Below are 24,748 nucleotides of genomic sequence, written 5' to 3'. Positions count from 1 at the left end.
CAGTCCGTGAGCATGGAATTTTCTTTCCATTTCTTTGTGTTGTATTCACTTTCTTCCATCAGTGTTTTACAGTTTCCAGAGTACAGATCTTTTACCTCTTTGGTTAGGTATCTTATTCTTTTTGGTACAATTGAAGTAAGACTGTTTTCTTAATTTCTCTTTCTGCTACTTCATTATTAGTGTATAGAATTGCAGCAGATTTCTGCACATTGATCTTATATCCTGTGACTTTACTGAATTCATGCATCAGTTTTAGTAGATTTTTGGTGGAATCTTTAGGGTTTTCTCTATAGAATCTCATGTCATCTGCAAATTGTGGAAGTTTGACCTCTTCCTCACCGACTTGGATGCCTTTTTTTTCTTTTTGTTGTCTGATTGCTGTAGCCAGTTCTTTCCAATGAGTATGATGTTTGCTGGGGGGTTTTCATAGTTGGCCTTTATTCTGTTGAGGTGTGTTCTCTCTAAACCTACTTTGCTGAGGGTTATCTTTTCAATGTAACTACTAGAACATTTAAAATTAGGCATGGCTCACGTTGTATTTCTATTGGAGAGCGCTGGCATAGAAGTTAAGAGCTCTGCAGTCGGCCTTATTTGAGTCTCCATCCATTTGTGCATTGGGGCAAATGGAACACTTCTGAGAGCTGGCTTTATCATCTATGGCCTGCAGGGTTTTTGTTAAGCTTAAAGCGATAAATAAGGTAATTTGTACAATGAATGGCATATAAAAGCTTAATAAATGGTAATTCATTTTGAATTTTCTTAAATTATTACTTTTCCTGAGGTGGGCATTAAAATGTTTCCTCCTGACCTGCTACAAACGCCTCTCTATTAACAATGACCTTACCTCCTGACGAATCATTGAATTCTCTCCCTGAAACCAATATTGTACTGTATGTTAACTAACTAGAATTTAAATTAATGGGGTTTTTTTTAGATTATCTTACCTTGACCCAGGCTGGCTATCTAACTGGCAGAGCTCAATGCAAAAGGAACATGTAAAACGAAACAAAACAAAACAAAACAGCAGGGAAAAGTGCTCTTAAACTTATTAACATACAGAAAGTTTTCCTTTCTTTACAGAGTCTGTCTCGACCTGGGGTGGTATTTGCTCTTGACTTCCACACTCTGCGGGCGCGCGGACATTCGTCAGGTATCGTGGGGGTACTCATGAGGTGAGTGCGGACCCTCACAGGTGACCAGGGCCCTTGCCCTGCAGCTTGGTGTGGCCACACACGTGTGCACAACCCATTGTCTGCCACGATCCCCTCTTGCCCGCCACCGGCCGACGGGTCAGTCAGTCTCCCCTTCCCACGGGACTGGCACTGCACTCCACAGTGGATGGGCAGTGCCCCCAAGGGGTGAAAGGCTCTGTGCCAGGGCACACTGGGCACTCAGGTCACAGCCGGAGAGGGTGTGCCCTTCTCCCCCGCCGGGTCCTGCGTGGTGAAGACAGCTGTCAGCCTTCACCCAGAGATGTCCCAGGCCTCCCCAAACCCACCCCCACGTCGCCCCACCCTCCTACCCCACCCTGCCAGGCCCTCTGGAGGTGGGACAGCAGCTACGAAACCCTGGCCTCCCCTGCCCACCGCAGCCCGCACCCTCACAACAGCGGCCGCCCAAGCAGAGGGCAGCGACAGCTGCGGGGCAAGGAGGGGTAGGGAAGGCCACGGGGGCACCGGGCACCGGGGTCGGGTCGGAGCAGCTACACCAGTGCCTGAGAACCGGGCCCAGGGAGGCATCAGGTGGTGGAAGGAGGGGCTGCGCGTGTTCCCTTGTCCCCTCGGACTTCACCTACAAAACATACAATAGATCAAAGGAAGAAGTTCAAGATGGTGACTGGAGCGCACTGAATCCCAATATCAAGTGCAATCCCGGTTGCACCCGGCGCATACCCACGAGGCAGGCTCTCCCTTGACCTTTCAGCAGACCTGGCGGGTGCCCTCCCTGACCCCCCTCGGGTCTCTTTTGTAGGTTCTGTGAATCCTTCGCCTGGCTTCTATGGACTTTGCTTCTGAAGGTTGGTGCTACGGCTTTGCTCGAAGCCCCGCGCCCAACCTCTGTAACCACTTCACCCGCTGGGACTGAGAGCACAAGTGTCTGGGAGTTCGTTTCCTTCCCCGGGAGTGTGGGAGTCTGCAAGCCTAGCTCCCTCCCTTTAAGGCCTGCGGGGCCTGGGAGCCCGGAGGCTTATAGTCTCTGAGGCTCATTCCTCCGCCAGAGCTCCCAAGGATTAGGCTGAGGCTGAGTTCCCTATCCCGCACCCTCCTCTCCAGAACACTTCCCTCCTCTGGGGAGCACTTCCCTCCTCTGGGGAACATTTCCTTGGGAAATCCTTTGCTCTCAAATTCTCGTGTCAGGGTCTGCTTCTGGGGAACCTGAGTTCAAACGTATCTTCCTTTTACTGTGTTTGGATCATAATGTCGCGCATCGGGGACTGCCATGTACCAGCCACGTGCTAGGTGCGTCATCCCCGAAACGGTCCCTGTACCTTCCTTGCTGTGGAGCACAGCCAGCACGCAGGATGTGCTTGGAAGGAACAAGCACGAATGTAAAAGAGCAGTCCTCATTTGCAAAGCAGAATGCTTAAATTAAGGGGAGGTGTGACACATCTTCAATTAGCAGGGCTCTTGAGACAGAGAAGTGCCCCGTCATCAGTATACTGTTTCCAGTGCTATTCAGGCAGTCGTATGGTGCTCCCTACGATTTAAAGAAGCTGAAGACCTCATTTGCTGCCTTTAAGCCAAAATATTCTTAAGCTAAACATCAAGCCTCACTTAGACATGACCATATGTGACACTAAGGAGCAGAATCACTTATCTTGCTCTAATGGAGTAAGTGAAAGAAACTCCACAGGAGAAAAATGCACTAAGTGCAAAGGCATAGTGCATGCTTTCTTTCTCTTGAAAGCCACGTTTTAGTCAGAGGAATAATACCAGTTATCCTAGAGAGAACAGAAGAGGGGGAAAAAATCCTCTCTTTTAAGTAGGCAATTGGATCATCAAAGAATCTCTTTGATTCCTAAGAGTCTGCTTGAATTACAGAATTATGTCTTAACACTCCTCCCTTCTGTCATCATCCAGAAAGTCAGTTTTCTCTTTTAAAACTAAAGCCTGACTTTTCCCTTTTCGACACCAAAAGTTAGCAGCTCTACCCACATGAAGGTGAAAATGCTGAACAAAACGTTTTTTTTTTTTAATTAGTCATAGGTATGTTTTACCTAAATGATGACAATTCACGAAAGCTGTGTTTTGTTCATTTAAGAAGTCCATATTTTAGGGGCGCCTGGGTGGCGCAGTCGGTTAAGCGTCCGACTTCAGCCAGGTCACGATCTCGCGGTCCGTGAGTTCGAGCCCCGCGTCAGGCTCTGGGCTGATGGCTCGGAGCCTGGAGCCTGTTTCTGATTCTGTGTCTCCCTCTCTCTCTGCCCCTCCCCCGTTCATGTTCTGTCTCTCTCTGTCCCAAAAATAAATAAACGTTGAAAAAAAAAATTTTTTTTAAAAAGAAGTCCATATTTTAGGAAACTTGGAACGCGTAATCCCATAGGAACGGTACGATACAAGGTCCGGACAGTCAGAAACCCTATGTAATCCACTGGGTAGCTAAATTTAATATATATAATGTCATTATAATTCTAATTTCCGTGTATGCCTATGGGAAATTTGTCCACAATGTCCACATGGTGTGCCCAAAACTGGCTTCTTGGCAGGAGGAGCCTGACACATAAGGGTGATAAGACAACAGACAGATAGTCCAAGGCCAAGAATGTTAATCATTTATATCGGCATCACTAGTACATGGATGTTTTCCACTTAATTTTTTTGCATACATATTAAATTTTCAAGAGACAAATTGAAAGTTACAAAAGGCCATACGGCCAAAGGCCTCTTCTCACCATGTCCCTCTGCACCCATTCCCCTCCCATGGTATTAGTTTCTGTGTATCATCTAAAGGTTTTCTCTGCACGCTGAAGCAAATGCAAATCCATTTCTTCCTTCCCTTTTTATATCTATGTGCCTTGCTCTTTTGCTCTTAATGATAATGGTCTATTTTCATTAGAGGCTATTAAGAAGGTCTTTGAACCTCAAATTTCATTTACTTCCATAACAGGAGACCCCCAGTGACATCCACTGGACAACTAATGTCCAAATCACCAAAAGCAGGTGGCTGAGTTCAGCTTAGACCTAAAGAATCAGAAACATATGTTACCCACCAAAATGTGTGATCTGAAGGTATAGGAAAAAGACCATTAGCTCTGAAGTTAAAGAGATTTGGTTGGATTCAAATCCTGTCCCTGTGTGGGCCCCTTGGGCAGTGGGAATAATGGTTTCTACCTCCACGTCCTTAGGAAGAGTACAGATGAATTGTATGTTCATATTAGGAAGGAACTCCAGGAACTGGTTTGTCAGCTCATAGGCACCCATGCCAACATCCTACAGCCCATGCCCTGGAAGTCCTAGCAACCCCTCCCACCAACCTCAGCCCTGGCAAAGTAGGTAGCTTCTTTGCTGCCCCTCCCTTGTCCACTTGTCACACTCCCTTACCGTCCTCCACAACCCATTAAGAGATAGCCCATGAGTAAGAGTTCCGTGGATAAAATTTTTCCAGCACACTCATTCAGGGGGGTAACAGGCACAAAAAAGTGAATAAACAAATTAAAATACATATCGTGATAAAAGTTAAGAAGCAGGGGTGCCTGGCTGGCTCAGTCAGTGGAGAGTGCAACTCTTGATCTCAAGGTTGTAGGTTCAAGCCCCATGCTGGGTGTAGAGATTACTTAAAAACTAAAAAATGGCACAAAAACAGACACTCAGATCAATGGAACAGAATAGAGAACCCAGAAATGAACCCACAAACGTATGGCCAACCAATCTTTGACAAAGCAGGAAAGAATATCTAATGGAATAAAGACAGTCTCTTCAGCAAGTGGTGCTGGGGAACTGGACAGCAACATACAGAAAAATGAACCTGACCACTTTCTTACACCATGCACAAAAATAAACTGAAAATGGATGAAAGACCTCAATGTAAGACAGGAAGCCATCAAAATCCTTGAGGAGAAAGCATGCAAAAACCTCTTTGACCTTGGCTGCAGCAACTTCTTACTCAACATGTCTCCAGAGGCAAGGGAAACAAAAGCAAAAATGAACTATTGGGACCTCATCAAAATAAAAAGTTTCTGCACAGTGAAGGAAACAATCAGCAAAACTAAAAGGCAACCAACAGAATGGGAGAAGATATTTGCAAATGACATACCAGATAAAGGGTTAGTATCCAAAGTCTATAAAGAATTGTCAAACTCAACACCCAAAAAACAAACAACCCAGTAAAGAAATGGGCAGAAGACATGAATAGACACTTTTCCAAAGAAGACATCCAGATGGCTAACAGACACGTTAAAAGATGTTCCACATCATTCACCATCAGCGATATACAAATCAAAACCACAATGGGACACCACCTCACACCTATCAGAACAGCTAAAAATAACAACCCAGGCAATGAGAGATGTTGGCAAAGATGTGGAGAGAGGGGAATCCTTTTGCACTGCTGGTGGGAATGCCAAATGTTGCAGCCACTCTGGAAAACAGTATGAAGTTTCCTCAAAAAATTAAAAATAGAACTAACCTATGACCCAGTAATTACACTGCTAGGTATTTATCCAAAGGATTAAAAAAAATGCTGATTCGAAGGGGCACACGCACCCCAATGTTTATAACAGTTTATTAACAATAGCCAAATTATGGAAAGAACCCAAATGTCCATCGACTGATGAATGGATAAAGAACATGTGGTGTATATATACACTGGAATATTACTCAGTGATCAATAAGAATGAAATCTTGCCATTTGCAACAACATGGATGGAGCTACAGTGTATTATGCTAAGTGAAATAAGTCAGAGGGAGACAGATGACATATGATTTCACTCATATGTGGAATTTAGGAAACAAAATAGATGAACATAGAGGAAAGGAAGGAATATAAAATAAAAACGGAGAAGGAGGCAAACCATAAGAGACTCTTAAATACAGAGAACATGGGCACCAGGGTGGCTCAGTCAGTTAAGTGTCTGACTCTTTGTTTTGGCTCAGGTCATGATCTTGTGGTTTGTGAGTTTCAGCCCCACTCAGGCTCTATGCTGACAGTGGGGAGCCTGCTTCAGATTCTCTGTCCCCCTCTCTCTCTGCCCCTCCCCAGCTCAAAAATAAATATTTAAAAAATACAGAGAACAAGCTGAGGGTTGCTAGAGGGGAGGTGGGTGGGAATATGAGCTAAATAGGTGATGGACATTAAGGAGAGCACTTGTTGGGATGAGCACTGGGTGTTATATGCAAGTGATGAATCACTGGGTTCTATTCCTGAAACCAATACTACATTGTATGTTAACTAACTTGAATTGAAAGAAATAAGGAGAGCAGAGGGGAGGGGAGGAGACGGGAGGGGAGGAAAGAGGGAGGGAGGAAAGAAAAGAAAATTAAGAAAAGAAAAGAAAGGAAGAGAAAAGAAAAGAAAAGGGAAAGAGAAAGTGAGAGGGAAAGAGAAAGAAGAAGAGAGAGAGCGAAAGAAAGAATTATAAATGTCAAACAACATATAGAAAACACCTATTTGAAGGCACTGCAGAACATCAATGCAGGCAAGCCAAGCATGGCTAGAAGCTTTGAGAAAAGAGGGATACAAGAGGTAAGCTAGCTCCACATTCACCCCAGATTTTCTCAGAGAGCAGTTCACACTCATGGCCCAAATAGACAGCACTGCGTTACTGAGCTGAGGAGATGGAGGGCACAGTTGAGAGCTGTCAAAATGGCTGGAACTTGAAGGGCAACATCCCAGAGAAACTCTGAGCCCCAAAATCTGCATAAAATTTCCCCTCAAGTGACCAGATGCCTTCTAAGCTGTCTGGGCACAGGGTGAGGCCCCAGGAAACCCATCAGAAAACAGCAGCTGACAGAATAACAAGTTAGGCAGAGGTCACAGCAACCACAGGGTGCTAAGAAGACCATGGTAACTCCAACTTTACTAAGGTAGAGGGGCCTTGATAAACGCCCTAGGCCATGCATCCAGACATATAAATATGCTGTAGGATTAAGGGAAGACTGAAATAGATCATCCCTCACAAAACCTAAAAGCCAAGGCTCAATAGGATCAAGGTGAGCCACTGGCCCTTTGTTTGACTGCCAAAAGAAAAGTTAACCCTCTTTGGAAGAGGACAATATCATTCAGAGCCTCTATAATTTTTCCCACAATGTCCAGTGTCCACTAAAAAATTATAGGCCATCCTAAAAATTCAAAGCAAGAATAATTGACCAAAAAACAAGAGAAATAAAACAAGCAGTTTAAACAGTATGGTTTCATATCATGATTTATGATATTAAAATCTTAAAATAGTCACAATTAAAAGAATCTTAAAACAATTAATATAGGAACAGATGAAAATTTTCAGCAGATACCTGGAATCCAAAATGAAAAGCCAACAAGTTCTAAAAGTCCCTCTGAAAAAGAAAATATCTACACCTAAGAATTCAATAAATGATGGGGCGCCTGGGTGGCGCAGTCGGTTAAGCGTCTGACTTCAGCCAGGTCACGATCTCGCGGTCCGTGAGTTCGAGCCCCGCGTCGGGCTCTGGGCTGATGGCTCAGAGCCTGGAGCCTGTTTCCGATTCTGTGTCTCCTTCTCTCTCTGCCCCCTCCCCCGTTCATGCTCTGTCTCTCTCTGTCCCAAAAATAAATAAACGTTGAAAAAAAAAAAAAAAAAAGAATTCAATAAATGGGTTTAATATTAGATTAGATACAACTGAACAGAGGAAGACAAATGAGTAGATATATGCAAATTGATGAAAAGTGTAAAAAAGATAGAGAATATGTGGGGAACCTGGGTGGCTCAGTCAGTGAAGTGTCTGACTCTTGAATCTCAGCTCAGGTCTTGATCTCAGAGTTGTGAGTTCAGGCCACGCATTGGGCTCCACGCTAGGTATGGAGCCTACTTACAAAAAAAGAAAATACAAAAAAAGAGCATAACAGCCATATGGGACATGGAGACTAGGCCCCAATACAAGCATAATAGGACTCCTAGGAAGAAAGGAGATAAAGAGAATGATACAGAACTGATGTTCAAAGCAAAGCAATAACGGCTAAGAATGTCTCCAGTAGCAAGGAAACCAATGAAAGATACTAATCCCCAGGTTCAAGAAGCTCAGTGAACCCCAAGCAGAATAAATAGAAAGAAAACCACACTTAGGCACCTCTTAGTTAAACTGTTGAAATCCAGACTTAGCAGTGTGTTTTCAGTCTCCGGTCAGGATACACATCTCCCCCAAGGGAAAAGATGAGCACTACTAGAGTATATGTGTATCGGATGTGAGCATTTCAGTGGAAGAAGGTCACTATTACATGTGACAGGGAGGTTGGGCAGGGGGAGGGGAGCAGACAGATGTTCAAGGAGTGAAGTGCTCAACAAGATATAAGAGGATGGGATCCAGAGCTCATCCAGGAGGGAAAAGAACCACAGCAACCCAGTGGTAGGTTCTCCATGTTTGTAAGTGTGCGTGCATACGTATGTAGAGTGGGTTTGCAAAAATGAAGTCGTCGTATGCATCTGGTTTCATATCCTGCTTTTTTAAATTTTATACATTATGAAGGACTGCAGTAACTGCTGTTAGGGCCTATAACATTTACCACTTCAGTGCCTGCAGCCCAACTTCATAGTCATCCCCTCCATCTTGTTGCCTAAAAGCTCTCTCTGGCATTGTAGTTGCCTTGGCCACCTGTTGTCAGGCTAGAAGTTCTATGGAATTAATTCCTCCTGGGAGCAGGTCTCAACAAATGACTGATGTGAACTGGTATATAAAAATACCCCAGGGGTGCCTGGGTGGCTCAGTTGGTTAAATGTGTGACTCTTGATTTCGGCTCAGGTCATGATCTCAGGGTTGTGGAATCAGGCCCCATGTCAGGCTCCACACTGAGCATGGAGCTTGCTTAAGATTCTATCCCTGTCCCTCTGCCCCTCTCCCACTTGGGTGCTCTCTCTCCCTGTCAAAAAAAAAAAAAAAATACCCCAGTTCCCTTGCCCTTTAGCTGAGATAACTCAGGTATGGTCTTATATCAGCTCTGTAAATTTCACCAGTTACCATTAGTGGTAGTCATTAACCCTTTATTGCCTGCCTTTCCATTCCTGCCTCGCTTCCCCACTCATTACTAGAGTTTCTCTGACCTCCCAAATAGAGGAGGTCTATTGCATTCAATAGACTTGCATTCAAATACTTTTCTCAAGAGTCTTCTAAGGGAATCTAAGCTGACACAACACCTTTCCATTATGGGAAGGTGAAGGAAGAAGTCATAAAGATTAAAGGAGTGAGTATCTATGAGGTGTTAAGAAATTGCCAGACATCTAATTAGCACTATATATGTTTGCTCTCATCAGTACTATTATTATTATCTATTACATCTCCATTTGTAATGATTGGCAACCTTGCTATTAACAACTGTTGCAAAATGCCTCCTACTTTCTTTCACTGAGGAATAGTCTTTTTACCAAGCATTTGGCCATGGTCTAACATCTCCATTCCCTATAGGCTGCGGAAGTCCATTACCCTTGGCAATAGTTCTTGGAATTTTCATCGGGCGTATCCGAATTACATTTTGTTGTCGTTGCAGTCAGTTCTCCAAAACCTTCACACTCTTCTCTCTCACTCAGATATGAGGCATGCATTATTAATTAAATGACAACATTATTACAGCCGGTAATTGAATTACTCCATAGCTCCTGCCTGCAGTAATTAGCATCTATCAAAATAAAAGAGGAGGAGTTGTGTTGCCCTTATTACAAATGATTTGGTTTCATGGGTTTTTGATCAAATTAAATAGAATCAAAGTAACAAGTGATTGAATTAAGTGAAAGTCATCACGTTTGTATTGCCCTTATTTGTTCCCAGACTTGACTGAATATTGAGAGTCTACTTTGTGGTCTATACATTTTCCTTACGAAACTTCCTCCTTGTCAGTGCAGACCCAGGAATGTGACTATACTTTTAAACTGACGTACGGTCTTCTCATCAGACTGTTGAGGAGCTGTTTTGCACACACAAAAAAACTACTTAAAAGTAAGTCGAGAACAGCCAACTAAATGTAAAAATGATTCCACAACCACTCTACCAATTATAGGCATAACCAAGGAGCGCTTTATGTGCAAAAATACTCATAAAATCAGATATTGATTTTATCAATAGCTATCAATTTTGATTAGTGTAAAGCAAAACAGTAATGCAGGGAAGGGCTGAGCAGGCCAAAAACAGAATCAAAGGGAAGTGTTCTCACTATTAGGCAAACAGATTGTCTCTCACAAGCAGACACACAACACACGCGAAACAACCAGTAAGAAGAGAGGCCACTCCCAGAGTAGAAGAAATTCTGAGTCCCAGTTAGCATTTCTGAACATCTCCAACTTTCCCTTGGAATTACCTCTCAAATGCTAGAGCACAGCAGGCATGTGGAATAGATTAGGGGAGAAGAAAGGGATTAGGAGGTGAGAGAAGAAAGGAAGGAGAGAAAGGGATGAAGGAAAGGGGAAGGGAGCGGTAATCGTTGACTCATATATGATACAAAGGCATGACTCTCTATGTGTAAACACCTGGTCCTTATACAAATTTAAGATATTTGTATTATGCTAAGTGAAATAAGTCAGTCAGGACAGATACCATATGTTTTCGCTCATATGTGGAACTTGAGAAACATAACAGAAGTCCATGGGGAAAGGGAAGAAAAAATGAGTTACAAACAGAGAGGGAGGCAAAACATAAGAGACGCTTAAATACAGAGAACAAACTGAGGGTTGATGGGGGTGGGGGACTGGGGGGTGCGGGGAAAATGGGTGGTGGGCATTGAGGAGAGTACTTGTCGGGATGAGCACTGGGTGTTGTATGTAAGACATGAATCACAGGAATCTACTCCCAAAGCTAAGTCTACACTGTATACACTGTTTATTAGCTAACTTGACAGTAAATTATTTTTAAGAGATATTTTGGGGCACCTGGGTGGCTCAGTCGATTAAGCATCTGACTTTGGCTCAGGTCACGATCTCGCGACTTGTGAGTTCAAGCCCTCCATTGGGCTCTGTGCTGACAGCTCGGAACCTGGAGCCTGCTTTGGATTCTGTCTCTCTCTCTCTCTCTCTCTGTCCTCTCCCCGGCTCGTGCTGTCTCTCTCAAAGTAAATAAACATTTAAAGGGGCGCCTGGGTGGCGCAGTCGGTTAAGCGTCCCACTTCAGCCAGGTCACGATCTCGCGGTCCGTGAGTTCGAGCCCCGTGTCGGGCTCTGGGCTGATGGCTCAGAGCCTGGAGCCTGTTTCCGATTCTGTGTCTCCCTCTCTCTCTGCCCCTCCCCCGTTCATGCTCTGTCTCTCTCTGTCCCAAAAATAAATAAACTTTAAAAAAATAAATAAACATTTAAAAAAAATAAGATATTAATCAAGTTTCTTGACAAAGTATTTCCTCTCTTAATATGTAAATGACAGTCTACTTGATAGAAGAAGGCATGGATGCATATAATGACTTTATTCTGAACTAAAGACACCACATCATTATTGGAGCTGATGCTCTTTCACGCTAAAAATTTCTTATATAATAAAAGGAATTTGTCTTTAAAGAAAAGTGAGTTTCACACATACAAACAGCTCTTTAATTTCATGATAGATAATAGAAAAAGCAAACTATAGAAATACCAATGATGGAGCAGTAGGATCAGTTAGGTGGAAGAACATTCTAGAAATCGATGATCTCATTAGTCCTCAATATAATAGAATTCACTCTGGCTTTTACCTGCCTCAAAAGGATCTTCTAAGCAATTATTCATCAAGATAATAAAGCATTGAAAGAGGTTGGCTTAAGGAAGTATCTCTATACCTAAAGATATACCAGAAAAACATACATACATACATATATTCATAACCTAAATAACCACCCCTCCTGAGTACTAAGTACTGAGTACTGATCTTCTGTACCTGAGTACTAATCTTCTGGAGCAGCTGATTTTTCAAGTTACTCTCCTGCCATACAAAATCTATGATTTGCTAGAATTTTGAAATCCTCTGTAAGCAACATGCTAATACAAATGTTACAACATTAACTATATCCAAGGAAAATGTAACCTTGTGTAGACATCAATTTGTAAGTGGCCAAATTAGGGGAGAAAAAGAAGGAAAACAATCCATCACCTCAAACAATAAAACAATATATTTCTTAAAAATATATTCTGGGGGGGGGGGGCGCCTGGGTGGCTCCGTTGGTTAAGCATCTGAGTTCAGCTCAGGTCATGATCTCACGGTTCGTGGGTTCAAGCCCTGCATCGGGCTCTGTGCTGACATCTCAGAGCCTGAGGCCTGCTTAGAATTCTGTATCTAACTTTCTCTGCCCCTCCCCTGCTCACACTCTGTTTCTGTCCCCAAAAATATATGAACAATTAAGTAAATAATTAATTAATTCTAGGGGTGCTTGGGTGGCTCAGTCAGTTAACTGACTCTTGATTTGGCTCAGGTCATGATTTCGCAGTTTGTTAATTGGAGCCCGGAATCCAGCTCTGCACTGATGGTATGAAGCCTGATTGGAATTCTCTCTCTCTCTCTCTCTCTCTCCCCCTCCTCCATTCTTTCTCTTTCTCCCTCTCTCCTCTCTCCTCTCTCTCTCTCTCTCAAAATAAATAAACTTTAAAGATTTTTTAAATAAAATAAAGTAAATTCTAGTTATTTCAAAAAGAGCACGTTCATTGGGGAAAACTTGGAAAACACAAGGATAGCAAATAAGAAAACAAACTCACTCAATTCCAACGCGGTTAGCATTTTTGTGTGCGCCTTACAGTACAACTGGATGCATTCTGAGGACTGTATACATCCACGTAACCTCCAACCAAATCAAGGAGTAGAATACCTCCATCTCTCCCAGAAGGATTCCTATGGCTCCTTCCAGTCAATCCCCACCCTCCCACAGGCAAGCACTGTTCTGCTTTCTGTCACCGTAGATTAGTTTTGCCCGTTCTTGAAGTTCGTAGAAATGGAATCACACCACAGAATGTCCTTGAGATTCACTCGCGTCGTTGCAGGTAGAAATAGTTAACCCACAGTTACTACTTAGCCGTTTTCCACCACATGCATATAGGAGTATTCCATTCTGTGGCTGTCCCACGTTGTTTACTCCACCCCCTGTGGAGAGCCAAGGGTGAGTAGAATGTAAGGCGGGCACTAGAGGAGAGAGATGGTGAGTAACAGTCGTGGCCTCAAGAATAGCTGACTTGCCTCCAGGAAGTTTTTGCAGGAAAAGAGAACCGCCAGACTTGTAGAGAAAGAAGCCATTCCCAGAACTTATTGTCAGATCCAAGGTCACCAAAGTGGCTCAGAGGATGCGTTGTTATGGTCCCTCCTCAGGGGAAGCTGGCAGCGAGCAAGCAGTCCAGTTGAGGGTAGAAAAGCTAGGCCTCCCTTACCTCAAAGCAGGTCAGCTCTGAAGGGCTGTCTCAGTTGTGGGGTTCCCTGAGAAATCGACGGAAGTGTCCGTCGCAGCCCCCTCGCTGTCCCACTTCTGCCTCAGCCTAATCATACCCCTTTCACCCCTCTTAACCAGCGGTGTTCCTGAGAACGGACTGCAACAAAGCCCCTGCAGGCCAAGGTGACACATTCTCGGAGCACTTTCCTCATGGAACCTCACCCGTAACAAGCAAGTTTCAAAGCAAGGTAAAGTCCTCTGGTTTGGATTCTCTCTCTCGAGAACGTTTGGATAATTCTAGGTCTTTTGCATTAACATGTAAAATTTCAAATGAGCTTGTCCATTTCTACCAAAAACCCTGTTGGGATTTGGATCCGAATTGTGTGGAGGCTGTGGGTCAATTTTTTTTATTGGTTGGTTTGTTTCAAATTATTTAAATTCCAATTAGTTAACATACAGTGCAATATTGGTTTCAGGAGTAGAATTCAGTGATTCATCACTTACATACAACACCCAGTGCTCATCACAAGTGCCCTCCTTAATGCCCGTCACCCATCTAGCCCATCCCCCACCCACCTCCTTCCATCAACCCTCAGTTTGTTCTCCATCTTTAAGAGCTTCTCATGGTTTGTTTCCCTGTCTCTTTTTTTTTCCCTCCCTTCCCACATGTCCATCTATTTTGTTTCTTAAATCCCACATGTGAGTGAACTCATATGGTATTTGTCTTCTCCGAATGACTTACTCCGCTTAGCATAATGCTCTGTAGCTCCATCCACGTCATTGCAAATGGCAAGATTTCATTCGTTTTTATGGCTGAGTAATATTCCATCGTGTATATATACCACATCTGCTTTATCCATTCATCAGTGGACATCTGGGCTCTCTCCATCGCGTGGCTAATGTTGATAATGCTGCTATAAACATTGGGGTGCATGTACCCCTTCCGATCTGAATTTTGTATCCTGTGGGTCAATTTTGAGCTGCGGTTAGTCTTTTTTCCATATGGATATCCAGTTGTTCCCGGAACATTTGTTGCAAAGGTTATCTTTTCTCCCATTGGATTAGCTTGATATGATCCTGTCATCTGCAAATAAAGATGATATAGCGTTGAGTAGAAGTTGTGAGACCACATATCCTTGCTTTCTTTCCAATCTTTGGGGGAAGTGTCCAGCCTTTCGGCAATGAGTATGTTACCCGTAGGTTCCTTACCACCACCACCAAGTAAAAACACCATTTTTATTAAATACCAAATCTTCCTCTGTTCATGGGCCTATTTCCATTGGCCTATCTTCTCCTACACTCGCTAGTTTTATCGTTTTGATATCAGGTAGAACAAGGGTTTTGTTTTTCTTGGTCATTCTCTATTTTCTTATTCTTCTAGGTAAATTCTAAAATACTATTTGTTTTTATTTGTCCCATTTTCTGTCATTCTCCCTCTGTTTCTACTCTCTTGCTTTCTATGTAATCATATGTTATTCCACTATTCCATTTTCATTCCTCTATTGACTTTTTATCTATACCTAGTTTGCATTTCTTTTCCTAGTTCGTATTTCTTTTCCTAGTTTGTCTAAACATTACACTATGGGGGCGCCTGGGTGGCGCAGTCGGTTAAGCGTCCGACTTCAGCCAGGTCCCGATCTCGCAGTCCGTGAGTTCGAGCCCCGCATCGGCTCTGGGCTGATGGCTCAGAGCCTGGAGCCTGTTTCCGATTCTGTGTCTCCCTCTCTCTGACCCTCCCCCGTTCATGCTCTGTCTCTCTCTGTCCCAAAAATAAATAAACGTTGAAAAAAAAAATTTTAAACATTACACTATGTACCCTGAACTTACAAGAAACTATGTAGATTTAACATTATACTGCTTCACCTAAAATGTAAGAAGCTTGTAACAGAATGACTCTATTACCCTCTCCCTTCTTATCGTTTCATTATTATACCTATATTTGTATCATTCATGCCAAAATAAAATATTGGTTTTGCCTTAAAGAGGCTATTATATTTAAGGAAATGAGGTTTAAAAACAAAGAGTCTTTTACACTTAAGCAAATATTTCTCATCTCCAGTGCTCTTAGGTCACACGTTTCGGGTTTTTACACATCTTGAGATTTTTATTGTATATTAGACATTATGGATGGTATGTCTTAAAGAATCTGGACTCTGTTATCCTTTATGAAATATTGTTGGGTTTTGTTTTACCGGGTTATTAAATCACTGACTGATAACCTGGAGTTTGTGGAGGCTTGGTTTTACACTTTGTCAAGGGAGGATCTGTTTTGATTTGTCCTTAGTCTTAGAATTGATCTCTCAGTCCTGTGGCAAAGTGTTAGAATCCTAGACATGGGCTTTTTCTGGAATTTCAGTGGAAATCCCAAAGTACTTGCCAAACCTCTATACCTAGGCAGGACTCAAACTGCAAACTCTGTCTCCCCTGTTGTGGGCAGGAGTTTAAATCTCTGCCCACGTGTTTCAGCCTTTTAGCTGTTGCCTTCCACTGGTATCCTTGGATACTCCTTGGTGCAAGTTCAATTCAGAGATCAGCCTAAGATGTAGGGGAGATTGTACCCAGATTCGTATGCATACCTGAGATGAATATATAGGACTCAACGGGAGATTCTATGCAGCCACCTTTGTGACTCCCTCCTTTCTGGACTTTTTACCACTTAAACTCCAGCCACTCCTGCATCTCCCAATTCGATCTTCTGACACCTCCGGCCAATATGACTTCAGCTTTCTGTTTGAGTTCTAGCACTGACTGGAGAACGCCTTCCGAGGAAGTGCTGCATAAACTCAGATCTTACCCGGTGCAGTTCCCTTCTTTCAAGAGTCAAATCCTGTTTCTGCTGCCTTTTTGTCATTTCCTAGTGCCTCCAAATAGTTTTGTTAGTATTTCGTCAGAGGTTTACGATGTATATATTCAGGGGGGGTTGGGGAGTGGGGGGGGGGGGGTAGTCCAACCCAAGCTGTTCCACCATCACTAAAACTGGAAATCCTTTGCACATACTGTTTGGTCACTTGCTTTGTCCACCTAACAATTTAGCTTGAACATTTTCCTTCATCATTAGCATCTTCTTCTACAACCTAATTTCTCAGATTCGAGCATAAGTTTTTAAGTTTTTTTAAGTTTATTTAAACTTAGAGACAGAGAAAGGGAGCAGGGGAGGGGCAGAGAGAGAGGGAGAGAGAAAATCCCAAGCAGGCTCCAGGCTGATAGCGTAGAGCCTGATGTAGGGCTCAAACTCACGAACTGTGAGATCACGACCTGAGCTGAAACCAAGAGTTGGACACCTAACCGAATGAGCCACCCAGGCGCCCCTCAAGCATCATTTTTTAAAAATAAACCTCACTGGATTCGTGTCTGAATAGTGGAAACTGCCAAAATACATAACTTCAGCTTTCTTGTAAGATCCCAACGACTGGTTTGCCACACCACGGAGGTGGTGAGAAAGTATTATTAGGTAACCTGTGGTGAAAATTCAGAACTTCACGAACTATCCCACTCGACAGAGTTTAAACAACTTGCCTGGCCCCTCTTCTAGCTGTACCTTAACTGATATACCAACCGTAGGGATATTCAAAAACGGTGACACTGGTTCTAAAAAAGAACTTGCCCCTCAGAAAATAAATTAACAAATGCTCAGTACACCTTTGCAAGATTGGCCCTTTCTCCACACGTGCCCCCTGGGTGCACTAGTATTTTCCTCGTGGGAGCTCTAGGGAAAGGTGTAGGGAAAGAAAGTTGACACGCAGAGAAACCCTTCACCACACATCAGGGCTCACCAGCCGTTTATATTTCAAACACGCTCTGATTTACAAACACAGTAAAACAAGAGAGCTCGACGGGCTGTGCTAAGTCCGTGGGGCACTTTCCATATATAATACTGACTGATAAACACCCTCCCTCTGCAGAGGCAAAGTGGGAAGCTTTTCCTAATGCAGGCTTTGTAGCTGTCCCCACTGAGAGTAGATAAAAATTTCAAGCATTAGTTATCAGGTCTGACAAGATTTATATTTAGGGTGTTTTTTTTTTTTTTTTAATTCCAGAGTTTTCTAGGCAATTCCATCTCCTGGAAGAGAAAGCATCTTTTCTCTAGTTTATGCCTGTGTTGATTATTCACCATGGAGAGTAAAGAGCAGAAATGAAAGGGGTACAAAACGGGGTTTCTCTTGAGACAGCAGAACGTGGAGGACAGCTTTTCCTGGATTGTCATTCTGCTGTCGGGGTTTCGGAAGCAGAGCTGCAATTGTCTTTACTCAGGACACCCGAGCCCCGGCAGGAACGCTCTAAGTGTCCTGGAAAACACAAGATTCTCCGGGCCTCCGATCGTTAAGGGTTCAGCACCAGGACCTGTGAGGATCCCTGCACTTCTCCACCTCTTGGATAAAAATGCTGGCTGAAAATTCAAGGAATAAATCTGATCCCTTATGCCCTGGTACTTACACTAAGCCGTCTTAATAAGAAAGCGATTTTGAGGGACAGAAGGCATGTTGATCTTGATCTCCGTCAACACACTTCCAGTTCGCCCCGAGTGCCCTGGAGTACCTGGGACTGGACACACCGCCACCCAGAGGCGAGGTGGCGGAATTGCAGATGAGGCGGCGATGGTGTTTTGTGAACACTTTTATTTTTCTTCTTTCAGTTTATTTATTTATTTTGAGAGAGACAGAGCGTGAAGGGGAGGGGCAGGGAGTCTCAAGTGGGCTCCGCGCTGACAGCGCAGACACCGGGCTCGAACTCACGAACCGTGAGATCGTGACCTGAGCCGAAACCAAGTCGTATGCTTAACCCAACTGAGCCACCCAAGCGCCCCTTGTTAACGCTTTTTTTTTAATTGTTTTTAATGTTTTATTTATTTTTGAGAGAGAGGGTGCGTGCGCGAGCGAGCTGGGGAGGGGCAGAGAGAGAGAGGGCAACACAGGATTAGAAGCAGGATCCAGGCTCTGAGCTGTCAGCACAGAGCCCGATGCAGGGCTCGGACCCATGAACTATGAGATCATGACCTGAGCCGAAGTCGGAGGCTCAACCGACTGAGCCACCCAGGCTCCCCCCTTGTTAACGCTTTTCATTTGAATCTTCCAACTTTAAGTTATCACATCATCTGCAAAGAAAACCATCTGTCTGGTGACCACTAGAGCAACCTGTACTGTGTGAGGTTTTCAGAAACTATAGTCAAAGTTCTCTACAATTCTCAGAATTTTCCCTGCCTGTCCTCAGGAAGAGGTTTGATTCCTACGTACCAGAATGATCTATAAGTACTCAGCAACAGGGCCCAAGGTGACACAAAGAAGATTTTTTGCAAATAACATATTTCAGCCAAAGTCAGCGTGTCCTTAATAGGCAATTAGTGACATTGGAAAAGCAGGAAAAAGAAAAACGATTGAAGATGAAGGCCACAAGGGGAGAGGCAAGGACAGCTGAGTGGATGAACCGGACCCCCAAATAGGTAAAACTAGATGAAAGCTGGCACTGATGTACGCCCACATGAGCTACGAGGCAGAGAAAACATCTGAGGTGATTGTGGCTCAAGCTGGAAGACGTGCGTGTGGCATTTAAGGGACGCTTGCTATGCACCCAGAGCTTTACGTGGCATCTCCCTTAATTTTCTTTAAAAAGAAAAAGCGTATTTTTTTTTAAGTTTATTTTTGAGAGAGAGAGAGAACACTCGAGTAAGGGAGGGGCAGAGAGAGAGGGAGAGAGACAGAGAAGGAATCCCAAGCAGGCCCCGCACCGTCAGTGCAAAGCCCGATGGGGGTCTCAAACCCACGAACCGCGAGATCATGACCTGAGCAGAAGTCGGACCCTTAACCAACTGAGCCACCCAGGCGCCCCTCTTTTAAAAATATGAAACAGAAGCTTGACAATCCCTGAGTAAGCTCTCGCTGTGTGCCATGCACCAAACTAAACACTTTACATGCATTATCTTGTCCTTCACCACAATCCTTCAAGGTTTTTTTTTAATTAATTTTTTAATTTTTTAATTTACATCTAAGATAGTTAGCATCTAGTGCAACAATGGTTTCAGAAGTAGCTTCCTTAGTGCCCCTTCCCCATTTAGCCCATCCCCCCTCCCACCACCCCTCCAGCAACCCTCAGTTTGTTCTCCGTATTTATGAGTCTCTTCTGTTTGGTCCCCCTCCCTGTTTTTATATCATTTTTGCTTCCCTTCCCTTATGTTCATCTGTTTTGTCTCTTAAAGTCCTCATATGAGTGAAGTCATATGACATTTGTCTTTCTCTGACTCATTTCACTTAGCATAATACCCTCCAGTTCCATCCACATAGTTGCAAATGGCAAGATTTCATTCTTTTTGATCGCCAAGTAATACTCCATTGTATACACATACCACCTTTTCTTTATCCATTCATCCATCGATGGCCATTTGGGCTCTTTCCATACTTTGGCTATTGTGGATAGTGCTGCTATAAACATTAAGGTGCATGTGCCCCTTCGAAACAGCACACCTGTATCCCTCGGATAAATACCTAGTAGTGCCATTGCTGGGTCGTAGGGTAGTTCTATTTTTAACTTTTTGAGGAACCTCCACACTGTTTTCCAGAGTGGCTGCACCAGTTTGCATTCCCACCAGCAGTGCAAAAGAGATCCTATTTCTCCGCATCCTCGCCAACATCTGTTGCTGCCTGAGTTGTGAATGTTAGCCCTTCTGACAGGTGTGAGGTGGTATCTCATTGTGGTTTTGATTTGTATTTCCCTGATGATGAGTGATGTGGAGTATTTTTTCATGTGTCAGTTGGCCATCTGGATGTCTTCTTTGGAGAAGCGTCTATTTATGTCTTTTGCCCTTCACTGGACTATTTGTTTTTGGGGTGTTGAGTTTGATAAGTTCTTTATAGACTTTGGATACTAACCCTTTATCTGATATGTCATTTGCAAATATCTTCTCCCATGCCATCAGTTACCTTTTAGTTTTGCTGATTCCTTCGCTGTGCAGAAAGTTTTTAGTTTGATGAGGTCCCAGTAGTTCATTTTGGCTTTTGTTTCCCTTGCCTCCAGAGACGTGTTGAGTAAGAAGTTGCTGCGGCCAAGGTCAAAGAGGTTTTTGCCTGCTTTCTCCTCGAGGATTTTGATGGCTTCCTGTCTTACCTTTGGGTCTTTCATCCATTTTGAGTTTATTTTTGTGTCTGGGGTAAGAAAGTGGTCCAGGTTCATTCTTCTGCATGTCGCTGGCCAGTTTTCCCAGCACCATTTGCCAAAGAGACTGTCTTTATTCCGTTGGATATTCTTTCCTGCTTTGTCAAAGATGAGTTGGCCATACGTTAGTGGGTCCATTTCTGGGTTCTCCATTCTGTTCCACTGATCTGAGTGTCTGTTTTTGTGCCAGTACCGTACTGTCTTGATGATTACAGCTTTGGAATACCGCTTGAAGCCCGTTCAAGTAGGTATTCTTATCCCCAGTTTACATACACTACAAGTATTAGCCGGGATGACCCTTCCTTTCGAGATCTGCATAAGCTTGGTGTAAACCTCCATTTCGTGGCAAAGCAATGCTAGCTAGCCCCATGATTGTGAGCCCTTCCTTAAGAGCATACTTTCTCAGTTTCCCCTGTCTCTGAGCTCCTGTTTTAGCTGAATGAGTTTTGCTTCGTAACTGTCTGACCTTTCCATCTTTCTTTTTTTTTTAAATGTACTAGATTGTCAAATTGTCTTCCATACAACACCCCGTGCTCATCCCAACAACTGCCCTCCTCAATGCCCATCACCCATTTTCCCTCTCCCCCGTCACCCCCCCATCCAGCCTCAGTTTGTTCTCTGTATTTACATCTTTATTTCTTCCATTCACTTCTACACAGAACGCCAGGCCCATCCCTCTACTTAATTCACACGCGAACACACACACACACACACACACACACACACACACACAAATCCAACTCAGCCATTTGTGTTTACAGCAAATTTTACCAAAGATTTAGAAAGATAGATTAGGTGAACAGCACAGTAAGAGAAACAAGTTGGAACTAATAACAGCTCTCCCTGTTCCTGGAGTCCTTTTAATTTTTTTTAAATATTTACTTTTTTTTTTTTTTTTTAATTTTTTTTTTTCAACGTTTATTTATTTTTGGGACAGAGAGAGACAGAGCATGAACGGGGGGAGGGGCAGAGAGAGAGGGAGACACAGAATCGGAAACAGGCTCCAGGCTCTGAGCCATCAGCCCAGAGCCCGACGCGGGGCTCGAACTCACGGACCGCGAGATCGTGACCTGGCTGAAGTCGGACGCTTAACCGACTGCGCCACCCAGGCGCCCCGTAAATATTTACTTTTTTGAGAGAAAGAGAGAGAGCGCGCGCACGTGTTCGTGAGCATGAACGGGGGAGGGGCAGAGAGAGAGCAAGGTACAGAGGATCCGAAGCGGGCTCTGTGCTGACAGCAAAGATCCTGAGGCGGGACTTGAACTCACGAACCTTAAGATCATGACCTGAGCCCAAGTCTTACTGGCTCCTCTTTCCCCTTCTCCCTTACTCCTTCCCACAGGGCCAACGATAAATGACGGACTTCCCCCACGTTCTTATAGAAAATGATTGGCCTGGACTGTATCCTGCATTTCCTTTCCAGACCCTTCTCTGAGGCCTTTACTTTCATGATACCGTGAAGGTATTTTCCAAAGGGAGTTCTGTCTCTGAGGAATTCTGGCAAACAAGAGATACAGATGAGGAAACCAAGGCTCTAAGAAGTCTTAAAATTTGCCCCCGGTGAAGCAGGTAGTAAGTGACAGCTCACGACTCATTCCCTACAGCTGCGCTGTCCAATACGGAAGCCATTAGCCTTATGTTGCTACTTAAATTTAAACTGGACTTAATTCGCATTGAATAAAATTACAATTTCAGTTCCTTCCTCTCGCTGGCCATATTTGTTTTCATATTTTTAATGCTTATGTATTTTTGAGAGAGCATGCAAGCGAGAGGGGGAGGGGCAGAGAGAGAGCGAGGAGGACAGAGCATCTGAAGTGGCCTCCGCTGACAGCAGAGAGCCGGATGTGGGGCTCGAACTCATGAGCCGTGACATCGTGACTTGAGCGGAAGACACTTAACGGACTGAGCCACCCCAGGCGCCCCTCGCTGGCCACATTTTAAGTGCTCGGAAGCTCTTGTGGCTGCTGGCTATTGTGCTATGCGGTGCAGATAGAGAACAGTCCAGTCATTCCAGAAAGTTCTGCACATGCCGTACAGTTCCCAGACTCTGCTCTCTTGCCTCGGTGCCACCGCTGGAGATAGTCACAGGCCCTTGTCGTTCTTCTTCTCTTGGGCTGCCTCCTGCTGTGCTATTTGTAAATGAGAAGAAACACAGAGGACGAGTGGTGACAAGCAGTTGCAAGTACGGAGTCTGTGAAAACAGCCTAGTTTCTCTCTTACCTGTGGCTCTTCCCGTATTTCCACTGGCCCCGAACGACTGTTGAGACCACTTATCCTCCGGGAACAAAGGCCTCCTTTCATAGTCAAGGCACTGGCCACCTTGTGAACCTTACAGAAGCTGCAGGTTTTTAAAGAGTGCTCGTGTTTCCTGCTCCTGCTTCCCCTCCCCGCTTGAAGGGTAAAGCACTTTCTTCTGAGCTCTCAATCCTCTTGAATTCTCGGAATCGGTTCAAAGGGCCCCCATTTCTTCACGTCGAGCTTTGACCGCAAGACGGATGATTCATCGAGATCGAACGCCTTTCGGCCAGTGCAACTCAGCTGCCCTTTGCGATCGCCTGGGAGCTTGGAAAAGATCCGGGTGCTCAGGCCCACCAAAGACCAGTGACATCAGAGTCCCTAGGGCCGGGAGCGGGGCCTCAGCACTGTTCATAGTCGGCCGCGGATTCTGACGTGCGTCCCCGTCATAAGGCAGCACCGGCATATGGAGAGCCACTGCACGGTACAGAACGGATTCCCCAGACCGGCTGTCCCTGAGCATTGCCCTGGGATGCTTTGTCAAAATACAGATTTCCAGGCTCCCCGCCCACCGAGTCACAGGCTAGAGGCTCAGGGTCAAGCTACTTGTATTTTTCTGAGGAGGCCTAAGAGATTTCAAGGGAACACAGCTTTGCAAACATTCGCCTCTGGGGCATTGGGCACCTCCACACCTGCTCTCTTACTGATCAAACACCCCCTGGGCCCTCCCTGCCTCCATCATGTTTGGGTTTTCACCTCTGCTTTCTAAAACAGGAAACTGAAATAAAGCTGGCATCTGGAAAATCCTCAGAGAATCCCTATGCAAGGGACCCTTTTCTGTTCCTGATGCGACCTTTCTGCCTCAAGATGAGTCTTTCTCCCTGGCATCCAACCCATGTTATAATGGAGACCAGCGTCCCAGCATCTTGCCTTATGCACAGTAAGTGCTCAAAAAAGGTTTGGATGTGAATGACAGATGTATGCAAGTATTTCTATATTCATAATTTGACATTCAAAGATTTTTTTAAATTTTCAACGTTTATTTTTGAGAGAGAGAGAGACAGAGACAGAGACAGAGCACGAGCAGGGGAGGGGCAGAGAGAGGGGGAGACACAGAATCCGAGGCAGGCTGCAGGCTCTGAGCCATCAGCCCAGAGCCCGACGCGGGGCTCGAACTCCCAGACCGCGAGATCATGACCTGAGCCGAAGTCGGACGTTCAACCGACTGAGCCACCCAGGCGCCCCGACATTCAAAGATTTTTTCTTTAAAGGTCTGTGTTTCTACAGTCCAAAGAAATCCCTTTTGTGACAATCAAACTAGTTCGATGGCACATCTTTGCATACAAATGTGGTAAAGTAGAACGTAGGAAAATTATTTAAATTAACAGATGGACCCTGCAAGCTGTCTAATTAATGCATTGGGAATTAGTGTCACTCCAAGTTTTTTTAAGATTTTATCTTTAAGCAATCGTTACACCCAACACGGGGCTCGAACTCACGACCCCGAGATTAAGAGTTGCCTGCTCTACCGACTGAGCCAGCCAGGCACTGCTGTCACTCCGATTTTAAATCAATGTTCTGAAGTAGTTGGAAGGGCCCACTGAAACGGTCTTCCACATATTTGTATGAGTTTGGCTCGTAAATACATATAAACTACCCAAAAGACCAAAGAAAATAGAAACAGGTGTCTTCTCTCTGAGGCGATTTTCTTGAAGAAAGCCCACATTTTCAGAGCTCGGGGGCCCCAGTGTTTGTTAAGGTGGTTTTCACCCAGGGGCCCTAGAGAAAGAGGCAATGATTATTTCCAGGTAAAAGGATTTTCCTTCCTTCTTTTTGCTTTGATTTCCTGTTTTTTATACAGTAAACAAATCTATTTTTAGGCAATAATAAATTGAAGCGTGCC

The 24,748-nt window shown here is 44.3% G+C and overlaps 1 long non-coding RNA gene across 1 annotated transcript; it reads left to right on the top strand.

Moving 5' to 3' along the window:
• The first annotated feature begins 1,085 nt into the window (after window positions 1-1,085).
• LOC123594791 lies at window positions 1,086-22,267 on the top strand. Its single transcript, XR_006710883.1, has 3 exons — window positions 1,086-1,172; window positions 13,606-13,715; window positions 21,953-22,267. It is a non-coding gene; the product is annotated as an uncharacterized LOC123594791 (long non-coding RNA).
• Window positions 22,268-24,748: the final 2,481 nt, after the last annotated feature.

The sequence above is a fragment of the Leopardus geoffroyi genome, chromosome X (genome assembly GCF_018350155.1).
Source record: "Leopardus geoffroyi isolate Oge1 chromosome X, O.geoffroyi_Oge1_pat1.0, whole genome shotgun sequence".
In the NCBI taxonomy this organism is placed as follows: domain Eukaryota; kingdom Metazoa; phylum Chordata; class Mammalia; order Carnivora; family Felidae; genus Leopardus; species Leopardus geoffroyi.
Note: the sequence above shows the minus strand (reverse complement) of the source record. Positions and strands in the feature narration are given on the sequence as shown.